Source organism: Theropithecus gelada, chromosome 2 (genome assembly GCF_003255815.1).
Source record: "Theropithecus gelada isolate Dixy chromosome 2, Tgel_1.0, whole genome shotgun sequence".
Lineage (NCBI taxonomy): Eukaryota > Metazoa > Chordata > Mammalia > Primates > Cercopithecidae > Theropithecus > Theropithecus gelada.
In genome coordinates, this window is record NC_037669.1 from 120,841,008 (window position 1) to 120,856,460 (window position 15,453).

At 46.6% G+C, this 15,453-nt stretch overlaps 1 protein-coding gene across 3 annotated transcripts in view; it reads right to left on the minus strand.

Annotated features, from left to right (window-relative positions):
- GPR160 (G protein-coupled receptor 160) overlaps positions 1-11,714 on the minus strand; it is a 48,850-nt gene extending 37,136 nt beyond the window's left edge. The window contains exons 1-2 of one of the 3 annotated variants that reach the window (XM_025375574.1): positions 11,456-11,714; positions 10,623-10,751 (exon numbers count right to left, since the gene is read on the minus strand). The gene's annotated coding sequence lies outside the window, so the exon portion shown is untranslated. Of the gene's footprint in view, positions 1-357; positions 407-10,622; positions 10,752-11,455 lie in introns of those variants that run through there. The other 2 variants (XM_025375577.1, XM_025375576.1) reach the window with 2 other exon arrangements.
- Positions 11,715-15,453: the final 3,739 nt, after the last annotated feature.

The following is a 15,453-nucleotide window of genomic DNA, read 5'->3' on the forward strand; positions in this document are numbered from 1 at the left end:
ACAACCAAAAAGACGAAGAGGAAGAAAATTAGGTGGGTGTGGTGGCAGGCACCTGTAATCCCAGCTACTTGGGAGGCTGAGGCAGGAGAATCACTTAAACCTGAGAGGTGGGAGGTTGCATTGAGCCGAGAACACACCATTGCATTCCAGCCTGGTCAACAAGAGTGAAATTCAGTCTCAAAAAAAAAAAAAAAAAAAAGAAATTGTTTGAGTGTACCTTTCAGAATAAAGTTTACTTAATATCAGGTTCTTGGTCTGCTGGTGAGAGGAAAGAAGTATTAGAGAACCTAACAGTCTCAGACTCATGAAGCAAAAACAAGCTTGGCAGCAATCAGGTCCAGCAGGTTCCAGACTCACCGAGTAGTCATTTCAGGCCTCCACCGCCGGCTCCAGCTCCCAAGCCACTGGAAGATGGGCGCCAGGAGGAAAGGCTAAGCTTTATGGACACACCCTGAGGAAGGCTGCTGCCTGGTCCGTGACATCTACTGTGACAGAGGACTCAGGCCAGGAGGAAAGGAGCACCACCACCACGGGCAGCTTGCCCATCCTTCTGTCACTTCCTTTCCATTCCCCTAGGTCCCCTTAGAGTGACCCTCAGAGTTGGCTCTACACCAGCCCTGGAGGCGTGATGCGAATGAGGCATGACCCTGCTCCCTGGAGCTGTCTACAGACCACACTACCCAGTGTCTGGGAGGGCACAATGTCAGGGCACTTCCTATACTCCTGGGGCATTTAAGGAGGGTTTAAAATGTTCACGCCTTTTGACCCAGTGGCTGCACTCTGGTAATTCATCATAAGAAAATAATCTGGGTTGAAGGAAATAATTACTGCGTAAATTCGGCATACTTGTAATAGCCCACAGTACACCCTCCCCTGTCTCCAAAAGAACCAAAACAACTTAATGTCTAAACATTAGGGAATGAGTCAAATGAATTATGAGACAGTCATAAGATGCACTACCACCTGCAGCCATGAAAGATAAAATTTGTTATTATTGAGAGAAAAACTAGGTAACAGGAAAATGCTGATGGTATTATGTTAAATGACAGATGCAAGATAAAGCTGTGTGTAGCAGGGCTTCTCACAGGGGGATGAGATGGGATCCTGCTGATCCCTGAACTGGTGTTACTGAGGGGAGCCTGCTGTTGTCCTTAGATGGTCTTACGTTAAGGGAGATACGAGGATGCAAACCAGTGGTACATCCCAATATTAGGGAAATAGGAAAAATGTATGGAAATAGGAAAAATGTAGGAAATAGACACAGTGGTACATCCTAATATCAGGGAAATAGGAAAAATTGTATGTATATTCACAGATCAGAGGTAATTAATGCCAGCCCACCGTAACTGGTAAGGTGGTGGCCTCGGGGACTAAGACTTCTGAAATTTGAATATGGATCTTGTTAAAAGACAGATTCTGATTCAATATGTCTGGGGCGAGCCTGAGATTTTGCATTTCTAACAAGCTCCCAGGTGATGCCATGCTGCCAGCGCACAGGCCACGCCACGGATGGAGCAAGCCTGAAGAGGACACGTATCCTGGAGGGGTAGAACCCGATGACACGAACAGCAACTGGTTGGTGAGAACAGAGGTACATGTTTACTTTTTACACTGTCCTGTATCTTCCACAATACAAATTTGTTGCTTTTGTGATAAGAAAGAAAACTTTCCATGTTGAAAACCTTTGACTCAGTAATTATTTTTATAGGAATCCATCTCAAATAATGTGAAATGGGCTCCAAGGTTTATGTGCATTCAAATTGGAATGATGTACAACATCAAAAAATGAGCAACGACTTAGTTCTCTAATATTTTAAGAGAATGGCTAAAAAAGACTAAAACAGCATGCAGTCATTAAAAATATTTATACAGACATAGGGGAATACAATGATATTTTTTATTTAAAAAAAATTTTAATAGCTTTAGGTGTACAAGTGGGTTTGTTACATAGATGAACTGTATAGTGGTAAAGTCTAGGATTTTAGAGTGCTCATCACCCAGGTAGTGTACATTGTACCTAATAGGTTGTTTTTCATCCCTCATCCCCTTCCCATCCTCCCCTTCTGAGTCTCCATAGTCCATTATATCACTCTGTATGCCTCTGTGTACCCATAGCTTAGCTTCCACTTACTTGTAAGTGAGAACATACGGCATTTTGTTTTCGATTCCTGAGTTACTTCACTTAGAATAATGGCCTTCATGGGCGTGGTAGCTCACGCCTGTAATCCCAGTACTTTGGGAGGCCGAGGCGGATGGATCACCTGAGGTCAGGAGTTCGAGACCAGCCTGGCCAACATGGTGAAACCCTGCTCTACAAAAATTATCTGGACATGATGGCGGGTGCCTGCAATCCCAGCTACTCGCGAGGCTGAGGCAGGAGCATCGCTTGGGAGGTGGAGGTTACAGTGAGCCGACATTGGGCCACTGCATTCCAGCCTGGGTGACTAAGCAAGACTCCATCTCAAAAAAAAAAAAGAATAATGGTCTTCAGTTCCATCTAAGTTGCTGCAAAAGACATTATTTTGTTCTTTTTATAGCCGACTAGTATTCCATGGTGTGTGTGTGTATATATGTGATGTGTGTATATATATATCACATTTTCTTTATCCACTCATTGGTTGATGGACACTTAGGCTGATTCCGTATCTTTGCAATTGTGAATTGTGCTATGATAAACATATGCATGCAGGTATCTTTTTGATATCATCATAACGATAAATTGTAATCATAGTATGGCAACTATGTTAAAATTCTAACATAAAATGAATTGTTTATAAAATGTTAAAATTTTTTAAATTTCTAAAAAACCAAAGTAAAACAAAATAGAAAGGAAATATACCCAAATGTCAATGCCTTCAGATCCTTGGATTGCGGGTCATAAAAGACTCCTCCCTTTAAACCTTTCAGAATACAGTAAAGTTGAAGGCAGGCAGGATCAGGAGGCAAGGGCAGCAATGGAAAGCCGCAGAGGCCATGGGAAGAAGAGAAAACCTCGCAGGGGTTGAGCAGGAGAGTGCAGGCTTGGGGCCCATCCACTGAGGATGCGGTGAGGGTGTGGTGGGTATAGACTTCTCACCGGGACACCCGGCTGGAGCGCAGGAGAAGGACGAAGGGTTAGGTGAAGGTAGAATGGACTCTGAAGCTTTGGGTCTGCACCTGGGGCAGGAGGGAGAATCCAAAGCCTACTGCCTGTCTTCTTCCCACCTGTCCCTGCTGGAGGGGACTGGGCAAGGGCTATCAACAGGGGGGACCTCTGCCCTGCTGCTTGGAGGGGAATCACTGGCCCTCCATTCAGCTTCCCTGGACACCATGGATGCCTTCAGCTTCCCAGGAACACCTTAGCTATCAATCTCTAAAGTGCTCCCTCCTCAGAATTACTTATGGGCATAAAGAATCAGAACTCATGTTACCTCTCTGATAAAGTAAAATGAAGGCCCTTCCATGTTCTCATTTCTGGCCTGAACCTGGGTTCACTTCTGTACCTCTCCTGACAGGCAGCCAAAAGGCAATAGAAACAAATGTAAACAAACAGAAACCTGCATTGCTAGTTTAAAGATCAAACCAGATGGTCCTTTTAAGAACTACAAAATATTAAATAAACACTAGTTAACAGCATCTATATTACTTTTCCAAGTTAAAGAGTAAGCCTCTCAATGTATCTGTTCTATGATTTTACTACTAAGGTGCAAGTCAGGCATTGTACTTCACTGTGTCTCTGCCAGGATTTCATAAAATGTTGTTAGCCCCTCACAACATTCCTATTAGATATGCTTATTCCCAGGTGACAGAAGAGGCACTGGCTGCCCAGAAGACCTAGCCTTAAACCCCTGCCAGGCAGTGGCACAGCTGAGGCTGGGACTCCTGTGTCGCAGCTAACACCATTCTGCTCTCTCGTAAGGGAGTGGAGTTTGTATCCACGCGAATGCTAGGGGATTCCAACTCCTTTCCACAGTCAGTCACAGATTAAAAAAGGAGATTTTAATCCCCGAACAACAAAGCCAAAGCCTTGGTTCAAAGCCACAAGCTGTGGCCCAGTTCTCACCAATTCCAAAGCTGCTGCTGCACCAAACACCCTGTTAGCATTTGTCATGGAGAACATTCCCCTATGGCCACGTGGCAACCCAGATGTGCAGCCCATGGCTCACTCCACGGACAGAGGTCAGAGCTCAGATGCATTTCTTCCCTGTGGTCTTTCTTCTAACATTATGTGGGGGAAATTCTCCCCAGTAAAACTGAAAGTAAAGGAAGCAGGGCTCTAACAACAACAACAACAACAATAACAGCTAACTCACAGTCCATCCTGCTCCATGCCAGGCACTGCTACAAGCACTTGACGTGCCAGTGAATCCTCGCAGCCCTAGGACATAGGTACTGTTATTACTCCTAGCTTACACAGGGGAAACTGAGGGACAAAGAGGTTTTAAAAAATGAGGTCACACAGGTGGTGGAAGAACCAGAAATGAAACCCAGGGATCTGGCTGAGTCCATACTCAGACTGCTCGGCCTCTCCCTGTTGGCTCTGGCTAATAACCAATTACCCCACTCTTCCTTGACACGGGGGTTCATCATCACCTGAGGGAACACACACCCACAAACCTGATTCCAGAGTTATCCAGAAAGGATCCCCTCAAGCAGCGGGTTCGGCATTCATAAAACTTGTGGGCCTCTGAACTCACTTTTTTTTTTTTCTTTCTCTCTCTTTTTTTTTTTATTTTTTTTTGAGACAAAATCTCGCTCTGTCGCCCAGGCTGGAGTGCAGTGGCATGATCTCAGCCCACTGCAACCTCCGCCTCCCTGTTCAAGCAATTCTTCTGCTTCAGCCTCCCAAGTAGCTGGGACTACAGGTGAGCGCCACCACGCCTGGCTAATTTTTTTTTTTTTTTTGTATTTTTAGTAGAGACAGGGTTTCACTGTGTTAGCCAGGATGGTCTACATTTCCTGACCTCATGATCCACCCACCTCAGCCTCCCAAAGTGCTGAGATTACAGGTGTGAGCCACCACGCCCGGTCTGAACTCACTTCTTTTGGCCAAAACAAGTTGTTCCACTTGGAGCCTTTGTTTACTCTATGTCCGTTTACACACACACCTAGACTGACAACTCGAGTGACAAAGGCCCACAACAGCACCTCAGATTTCCTCAAAGCCACCCAACAAGGTTCACTTTTGTGCCATTTCCTCTTTTCGTTCTCCTCCACAGCACACACACAGGGGAAGGAAATGCAGAACTCAGGGGAAGGAAACAAAGATCTAAAGAGAAACTTCAACGGTCATGAAACTCCAGCTATTCACAGAGGCGAGAATGTTTGCCCCATGACCCTTAACCGGAAGTTTGAAGGCAAGGAAATTAAGCCACCCTTGGACTTCCACCACAGAAACCCCTTGAAGGCTGCACTATGCGGGCGCCTCAGCTCCTCATCCCTGTAGAGCCTTCTGGGGGTGCTGTGTCTAAGCAGCGTGTAGAAGTGGACTTGTCATCAGCAGGAGAGTGGTGGGCAGAGAAGGATTGGGGAGAGGGGCCCTTTGCAAGTCCTAGGAACCCCTCAGAGTGGCTGGGGTCCAGTTCAAAGCAGCTACAGAGAGCTGACACACAACCTCAGGATCCACATGGGTCCCAGAGTCAGGCCGTTTAAAGGGGAAGGGTTAAAGGGCTTTTTTGTGCCCTATCCTGGCAGGACACCCTGGGGAACCCCCAAGGTGTACAAGACCCACCTGCCTACTCACAAAGACCCAATGGTGTGGGAGTTTGGAGCCATTCCTTTTCCCTACTGAGGCCTGCCCACACCTACTCCATTCTTGTCAAACCGCAGGGGGTAGCAAACAAGTTCCTTGTGAGAAAAATAGACAGCATGGGAGAAAAATGACAACACAACTTGTATTCGTCTGACAGAGAAGCACTGGAACTAAATACAAGACTCTCATTTCCTCAAAGGAGTATGATCTTTCCCATTTTTCTTTTCTTTTCTTTTTTTGAGATGGAGTTTCGCTCTTGTTCCCCAGGCTAGAGTGCAATGGCGCAATCTCGTCTCACTGCAACCTCCGCTCCCTGAGTTCAAGTGATTCTCCAGCCTCAGCCTCCCAAGTGGCATACGCCACCACGCCAGGCTAATTTTGTATTTTTAGTAGAGATGGGGTTTCTCCATGTTGGTTAGGCTGGTCTCGAACTCCCGACCTCAGGTGATCCCCACACCTCGGCCTCCCAAAGTGTCTTTCCCATTTTTTTTTGCAACAAGAGCCTCTCAACCTATATTTTGTTATTCCATTTGGGGTAGAAACACACACATAGAAAGATTTCTTACCATAAAAAAAAAAAAAGTGCAATCTCAGGGCTGGGGACTACTTTAGGGATTGCTGGGGGCTGAGGGGACTGGTATGTACTACACTTCCTTAAAGAGGCAGCTGCTCTAGTATTGCCTTTGGGAATCGTTAGGGCAGAATATTTGAAATTTCCCAATTTTCAACACTGACTCAGTGTTTTTTTTAAGCTCTATGCTGGCCCGACAGAACATGTGTTGGTCAGATGTGACCCATGCCCCCCGCCTGTCACCAGGACAGTAGGGTGTGGTAAGAAGACAGTTTGCCTAGACTACCCAATTCTTGGGCATGTTGCTCTGCTTCCTGCTAAAGGTAGTGTGAAACTGCCAGAAATAATGCAGACTGTCAAATCTGACGGAGCTGAGTTTGCATCTTAGCTCTACTTTTGCTAGCTACAAGACCTCAGGCAAAAACTATTAACCTCTAGCCTCAACTTCCATTTGCAAAATGGACTGATAATACCCAACCTAGAGACATTTGTCAGAATTAAAAATGTGTGGGCCGGGCATGGTGGCTCATACCTGTAATCCCAGCACTTTGGGAGACTGAGGTGGGTGGATCACCTGAGGTCAAGACTTCGAGACCAGCCTGGCCAACATGGTGAAACCTCGTCTCTACTAACGATACAAAAATTAGCCAGGCATGGTGGCTGGCACCTGTAATCCCAGCTACCCGGGAGACTGATGCAGGAGAATTGCTTGAACCCAGGAGGTGGAGGTGGCAGTGAGCCGAGATCACACCATTGCACTCCAGCCTGGGCAACAGAGCGAAAAGTCTGTCTCAAAACAAAACAAAAAACAAAAACTTGTGTGAAGACTACCATGAATTCTTTTTTTTTTTTTTTTTTTTTAAGAGACAGAGTCTTGCCCTGTTGTCCAGGCTGGCGTGCAATGGTGCAAACATAGCTTATTACAGCCTGGAACTGCTGGGCTCAAGCCATCCTCCCACCTCAGCCACCACACTGGCCAATTTTATTATTATTATTATTATTATTATTTTTGTAGAGATGGGGGTCTCACTATGTTGCCCAGGCTGGTCTTGAACTCTTGGCCACAAGCAAACTTTCCTCCCCTCAGCCTCCCAAAGAGCTGGGATTACAGGTGTGAGCCACCACACCCAGCCCATGAACTCTTTTTTTTAGCCAATGAACTCTTGATCAACGTTAAATTTCCTTCCCTATCTCCCTAAAGAAGTGATTTAAAGCAATCTTCTTTAGATTTCTTTTTCGAGGCAATATCTTGCTCTGTCACCCAGGCTGGAGTACAGTGGTGTGATCACGGCTCACTGCAGCCTCGACCTCCCAGACTCACACAATCCTCCCACCTCAGCCTCCTGAGTAACTGGGACTACAGGCGTGTACCACCATACCTGGCTAATTTTTATTTATTTATTTTTATTTTGTGGAGTAAAGGTCTCACTATGTTGCCCAGGCTGACTTCCTTATATTTCAATGTTCCCATCTGTTAAAAACCAAAATTACCCTCTATCACCACTGCTCCCCCTTACAGGATGGGATGAGGTGCTGTACATGAAAGCTAAGTGCTTATGAATCTAGAAGAATACCGTTGACTAGATTGCCAACACCCTTTCCATCATTTCTAGCCCAACAGGGGAGCAATTTGCTTTTCTAATGCATTTATATCCTTAATAATGAGAATCAGGGCGAAATAGTGCCACATTTGTGGTAAGTCCTTAAAATAGCTATTAGTAATCAACTCTCCAGAGTCCAAATCTACCACCCTCCTACAGAGGAGAGTAAACATTAGTTTGGTCACTAAAGGGCCTGGCAAGTTTCTTTTCTCTTTCCATGCTCTTTTAGGGAACTAGAGAGGAAACTGAGGTATAAAATGAAGTTACGTGACAGTTGTACACTTCTTTTATTCATACCAAGAAAACAGAGCCACAAACCAAACAATTTCACTTCATTTAAGTACCATGATTAATTCACTGTGGTATTTCCCCCTACTATAAGGGGATTTTTGTTGGTTGTCTCATTATTTTCCCATCACAGCAGTGAAATTAGGACATACTCCAGCATTCCTCAACTGAATCTTAAAACATCTTTACATCCTTTAGATTAGTGAATCTACAGGAGCAAGGTCTAGGCTGAGGAGAGTCACTGAACACTTCAACTTTTAACTGTCCCGGATCTCATCTCTTTGACTTGTTTTATCCTTAAATCCAAAGGCATTACATTCAGTTATACTGAAGCTACTAAAAAATGTGGATTTGCCTTTCGGGAATATACCTCCCCTTCCTCCCTCTATTAACTTCAACAGCTCCCTCTCAGAATCACCGCTTTTCCAAATTACTGACCAAGCATGACAGAATGAGTAGGAATTATAGGCTAAATCTGGAGAAAAAAAATATAGAGCAAGCCTGATGAAGATATAGCTATTACTCCTTCCTTACCCTCCTACAACCATGGTTCTTGAAAAAAATGTGTTAAACGCAATGCAGAACTTTTAGGAGTCAGTGCTTTGCTAAATATTTACACGTCATGATCCCTAAAGCAGACAAGGTAACGATGAAACAGGCAACACAACACAGCAACAAGCAGCCCTCCACTCATTTTGTGCTTTGTTTTTATCATGTACACTTTTTATTGATGCATACAGAAGTGTACATAAATCCTAAGTGTAAACAGACATGTGTGTTCACTACTCTGAACTCTGTTTTTTGATGAGCATAACTTGGAAGGGATTTGGGCAATTAGGCAAAACTGCTAACACACTTTATACAATCCGCCCGACTGGAGGCAATCAACCCCCAGGCTTGCTAATGCCCTTTGTATAAAAAAAGCTGACCTAGCCTCCACCTGCATCAACTTGATCCGCTCAGCTTTGTCACACTCAGCAAACACCCTCTGCCTTCTGAGCAAAATAAATCAGCACCTCCAGTAGGGAGAAAAAAACTTTTTATGACCGAGTCTGGAGAAGCAGCCTTGACACCCAATTTACAAAAAACGAGGGACCGTGGAAGACCTCGCATCTAAACTCAGCTGCAGTGCCAAACCTACCTTATGCAAAAAAGCTCCACAGGTGGTGGTGTTCTGTTTAAAGGAAAATGCCAAACACACACAAATACTGAAATAGTGTAAGGACTTCCATAACCATCATCCAGCTTCAACTATTTTTATTTCTGTTTAAGTTCTGGGATACATGTGCTGAACGTGCAGGTTTGTTAATAGGTATACACATATACATGTGCCATGGGGGTTTGCTGCACCTATCAACCCGTCATCTAGGTTTTAAGCCCTACATGCATTAGGTATTTGTCCTAATACTCTCCCTCTCCTTTGCCCCCATCCTCCAACAGGCCGCCCCCGCCACATGATGTTCCCTTCCCTGTGTCCACGTGTTCTCTCCAGCTTCAACTATTAACAATCCATGAACAATCTCCTCTCATCTTGTTCCCCTCACTTCTCTGCTAGCATCTAAAACTGAATAATTCTGAAGCAAATCCTAAAGTAGTATTTCAACTTCAGTGTGTGTCTCTACAGGGATTTTTAAAACCTTAGTCATGATACCATTACCAAAAGTAACTAAACAGAACTATTATAATTTCCTTGATACTATCAAATAATCAGTAGAAATTTCCTTCATCGTCTATTTATTTATTTATTTATTTATTTATTTATTCATTTTGAGACGGAGTCTCGCTCTGCCTCCCAGGCTGGAGTGCAGTGGCACGATCTCGGCTTACTGCAATCTCTGCCTTCGGCGTTGAAGTGATTCTCCTACCTCAGCCTTCCCGAGTAGCTGGGATTATAGGCGCGTGCCACCACACCCTGCTAATTTTTGTATTTTTAGTAGAGAAGGGTTTCACCATGTTGGCCAGGCTGGTCTCGAACTCCTGACCTCAGATGATCCACCCACCTCGGCCTCCCAAAGTGCTGGGATTACAGGTGTGAGCCACCGCACTCAGCCATCATCTTCATTTTAAAAAACATTCATCAAATCAGGATCCAACCAACGTCCGCACCTTGTATTGCCACCGAATGTCTCTTAAATCGTTTTGAAATTGCACACAGGTCCTCCTCCCTGTAATTCTCATACCAGCCAGGCTGATTCCCACTGACAATTTCCAAATAACTATAATAACTCTGTTCTGGAGATATCACAAGTAAGTGCCGGTCTTAGAGCTTGTCAAATGTATACATATATGTTTATATATAAATGCACAAAGTACACACGAAACCATTTCACTCGAAGCAATAACAATACTGAGAGCTAAACACTCGTTCATATGTCTTGCTATGCTTCTCGACGGGGGTTCTCTCTGGGATTTAAGCAACACTTCCCCTTACCGGAGACATTTGCGCAAGTGTAGGAGGAAGCCGGAGCGGTTCCTCCCAGCCGAACCTGCCTCCGGAGGCCGGGTAAGTGCGTTCGCCTCCGGACTGCAGGGGGCGGCCCTGCCACCACCTCGAGGCCACCTGCGCAGATGAGAAAAGGAGTTTCAGCCGCTGGGTTCTTGGGGATGGACGCAGGTAATCTAGAGGGAATTTTGAGCCAGCCAGGATGGTCATCCAGGAACCTACCGGGACGCAACTGCCTCGAAAAACCAACAGCCGGGCAAGGCCCTGGGGCTTAATCCCAGTGGCCGGCGCGGGCGGGGGCGCAGTCCCCAACGCCCAAGGCCAGGGGAGGGGACGCAAAGTCGGCCCCAATGAATGCGCGCGTGTGTGTGTGTGTGTGTGTGTGTGTGAGTGACTATTCACCTCTGGGCGCCAGGAAAGAGCGAAGAGTTGCATACACCCACTTCTGTAACCTTGCTGGGTTTGTCATGCTCAAAAAGCATCTCCCCTGGAGAGAGGGTGGCGAGTCTCTGGGTGTGGGACACGCCCATTCCCCGGACCCCATGCCCTCAAACCCACGACGGACCTCAGTTGCTAAGGCTCCTCTGTAATCCCCATCCCGAAGGTGGGAGGCTTGGGCGTCCGCGCCCCACTCCTGGATCTCTTAAGTAGCAGAGAACCCCCAACCCCTGAGTTCCTGCAAAGGAAATTCCTTCCCCTCCCAGACGCGCTGAGCACCCGGCCAGGGAGGCCGGGAGCGGCGCGGGGACAGTTGGCCGCCCGGCGGCTGGGACGCCGGTGGCGAGAGCGCCGGGCGCCCTCCCACCCGCGCCCGCACTCACCCGAGGATCGATGGCTGTCGGCTCTGCAAGGTTGAGGGCCCGGCACCTGCGGCGCCCGTGCCCAGGTGACTGCCCGAGGGAGGGGCGAGGGCCCAGCGCGCTGGCCTGGTCCAGCCTCACCCCGCGCGCTCCCGGGAGGGGCGGGGTAGCACGGCCCCGGGACCCCGCGGCGACCCCGCTGTGGCTCAGCCGGCTCCAGGCCAGGAAATGCGGGCGACAGAGCCGGGCAACCTTTGAGCGCGCACGCCCCGTCCGGGCCCGACGAAACAAGGGCCGGAGGGCGCCGCCTGCCGGCTGGACGGAAAGATATCACGGAGACTGCCACCGCCCGCCGGCTAGGAGGGGGCTGGGTTGAGACTGGCAGAGGGACCCCCCAGGGGAGCGCAGTGTGGGAGCCGCTGGGGGCTTACTGCGACCCCCTTCCTCGTGCCACGTCTTGAGGACCCAGCTCCTGTCCTAGGAGCTCCCCATCTCCCCAGCAGGCAGGGCGAGCGGGGGCCACTGGGTCAAAACTTCTCCTTCCCTTACCTCTGCAAATTTAGACTTGGCAGTTGTCTCCAGATACACAGGGTAGCCAGGCGATGGCTCATGCCTGTAATCCTAGCACTTTGGAAGGCCAAGATGGGCGGATCACTTGAGGTCAGGATTTCGAGACCAGCCTGGCCAACATGGTCCACTTTGGTCCCCATCTCTACTAAAAATACAAAAATCAGCCGGGCGTGGTGGCACGCACCTGTAATCCCAGCTATTCGGGAGCCTGGGGCATGAGAATCGCTTCAACCCGGGAGGCAGAGGTTGAGGTGAGCTAAGACCGCACCATTGCACTCCAGCCTGGGCAGCAAGAGCGAGACTCCGGAGGTCTCACAAAAAAAAAAAAAAAAAAAAAAAAAGTATACACAGGGTGACAGAACTTGAAACTTGTATGCTTCTAAGCAACCAGCTGCAGTGTACTGTGAATTCAGATTTTTAAATAAAAATCTGCAAATATTAAATAGCACATACATTGCATTGCCCTTTTTGTGTCAACAGTGCTAATTTGTTGTCATTCAACAAATATTTGTTGAGCACCTATGACTTGCTGGTCATTTAAACATTTAAAATATCGAACAATTAGGCTGGCTCAGTGGCTCAAGCCTGTAATCCCAGCACTTTGGGAGACTGAGGCGGGTGGATCACTTGAGGTCAAGAGTTCGAGACCAGCCTGGCCAACATGGTGAAACCCCATCTCTACTAAAAATACAAAAATTAGCCAGGCATGATGGCACATGCCTGTAGTCCCAGCTACTTGTGAGGCTGAGGCAGGAGAATGGCTTGAACAAAGGAGGCAGAGGTTGCAGTGAACCAAGATCACGCCATTGCACTCCAGCCCGGGCAACAGAGAGAGGCTTCATCTGAAAAAATAAATAAATAAAATATTGCATAATTTCTTCCTTCTCTTCATGCAGAGCCTTGAACAAGGGGAGTGTTCTGGGCCTCTCAACCTCTCTGAGTGTCATAGCAGTTTGAGATTAGAGATGACCAGGTCCATACACGTTTGTATCTCTCCACAATGTCAGCCTTTTTTTTTTTTTAATGCTATTTCAATCACAAAATCCAGAAGCTAGATGGAGTTCCCAAGGAGGCAATTCTCCTTAGTCCTTCCTGCTCACTCTGTAGTCAGAGCACATAGGTTCAAGCCACTCCATAAGTCAGTAAATATTGCAAACCATACATACTAGTATACTTAATCACTATACGAATGTTGTAGATTAAACATTCCACAACAAACAAAGTAATATTTAACATCAAGAGAAAAAAGAGATAGGCGAAAGGGTTAATGAACCAATCCGAAGGGAGCGAAGAAGACAAAGGGAGTCCTGGTCTGGGCCTGGTGGTCTGCAAGGAAGAGTCTTTGATGTGGCAGAGCTTTTGGTGGCAACTTCTGAGTTCTTATCACGAGTGACTGCAAGACGGTGTTAGTGAAGACAGACAAGCTGAAGGCTTGGCTCTTTTACAGTCAGAGGGTCCTCTGGTGAGAACTGATAGTGGATGAGTGTGCTTGTTTGTGTTCTTTTTTAAAACCTGTTCATTAAGCAAAACATCTTATCCTTGTTAGCAAAGTGCCTATGAAATATAAAATGGAGGGTTTTTCTAAGATGGAATTAATTATGTGAAGGGTGGTTTATACACTGAGAGTCTGGACTAGCCTTGGAAGGAACTCAGTAATTGCCTAAGGGTGCAATAAGAACCCTGATATAATTGTGGGTTGCTAGGGAAACTGAGGAGCAGCTTCACCCAGCCTGGAGTGGCAGAGAGAATTTCCTGGAGAAGTGCAGAGGCCAACTGAATCACAGGGGACTACCAGGTTCACCAGGATGTGAGGTGCTTCCGCCAAGATTCCACCGTGTGCAAAGTGAGAAGTGGAAAGCCAGGCAGAGAGTGCATGTTCTAATAAGGGAATGGCAAGTGGGTCAGTATACCTGACAGGGAGAAGATGGGAGTTGAGTTAGAGCAGAGGGCATGGGGGCCAAATCATACTCATAACAAAAATAACCATCGTGTATGGAGTGGATAGTATAGAACAGGAGCTGGACATACATCACTTCAAACGAGCCTCACACCAACCCTACAAGGTAGAGTTATTACTCTCCTTTATAGAAGAGGAAAATGAGAGCTGGGCGCGGTGGCTCACACCTGTAATCCCAGCACTTTGGGAGGCTGAGGTGGGCGGATTGCCTGAGGTCAGAAGTTCAAGGCCAACCTGGCCAACATGGTAAAACCCAGTCTCTACTAAAAATACAAAAATTAGCCAGGCATGGTGGCGGGTGCCTGTAATCCCAGCTACTCAGGAGGCTGAGGCAAGAGAATTGCTTGAACCCGGGAGGCGGAGGTTGCAGTGAGCCGAGATCACACCACTGCACTCCAGTCTGGGCGACAAGAGTGAGATTCTGCCTCAAAAAAGAAAAAAAAAGAAGAGGAAAATGAGACCCAGGAAGGAGAGATATCTTGCTAGTGACAAGGCTGGGATAAGGTAGCTCTGAGCAGCCAGGCTGCCCTGTCAATGCCTCTCTCCAGGCAGATCTGGGAGGCTGGATTTATCTTCAGATACTTTCAACATCCCCAAGTGCCTGCCACTCTCCCACCATTTCCTAAGCCCATGTCAACAACTAACCTGAAGTCCCTCTGTCTGGAGATGATGTGTACTTGGGTCCGCACACTAGACTCCCCCTGAGGGGAACTCTGTCTCAGGGGCTGGTGGAGGAACTGTGGCAGACAGAGACCTTGGTTGCTCCCCACTGTCCATTCTTTCCTTCTTCTGTAATAAAGTCATGTGCTGCAATGACGTTCTGGTTAACAATGGACCACATCTACAACAGTGGCCTCACAAGGTTAGAATGGAGCTGAGAAATTCCTATCACCTAGTGATATCTTGATGATCCTGACCCTGTGTAGGCCTGCATCTTCGTTTTTAAGAAAAAAAGTTTAAAAGGTAAATAAATACATTTTCAAAATGGGAAAAATAAGCTTATAGAATAAAATAGAAAAAAATATTTTTGTACAGCTGCAACGTATTTGTGTTTTAAGGCGTTATTATTACAAAAGAGTCAAAAAGTTTTTAAAAATGTAAAGTTTACAAAGTAAAAAAGTTACAGTAAGCCAAGATTCACTTATTATTGAAGAAAGAACTTAAAAAATAAATTTAGTGTGGCCTAAATGTAGTGTTTATGAAGTCTGTGGTAGTGGACAGTAATATCCTAGGCGTTTTCATGCACTCACCCACAGCAGCTTCCAGCCCTGCAAGCTCCGTTCATAGTAGATGCTCTGTACGGGTATAGCATTTTAATCTTTTATATTGTATTTTTACTGTGCCTTTTCTATGTTGAGAGACATAAATTCTTACCGTTGTCTGCAGTATTCAGTACAGTTGCCTACAGTATTCAGTACAGTCACAGGCTGTACAAGGAGCAATAGGCTTAGGTGTGTAGTAGGCTCTACCATCTAAGTTCGTGTAAGTACAC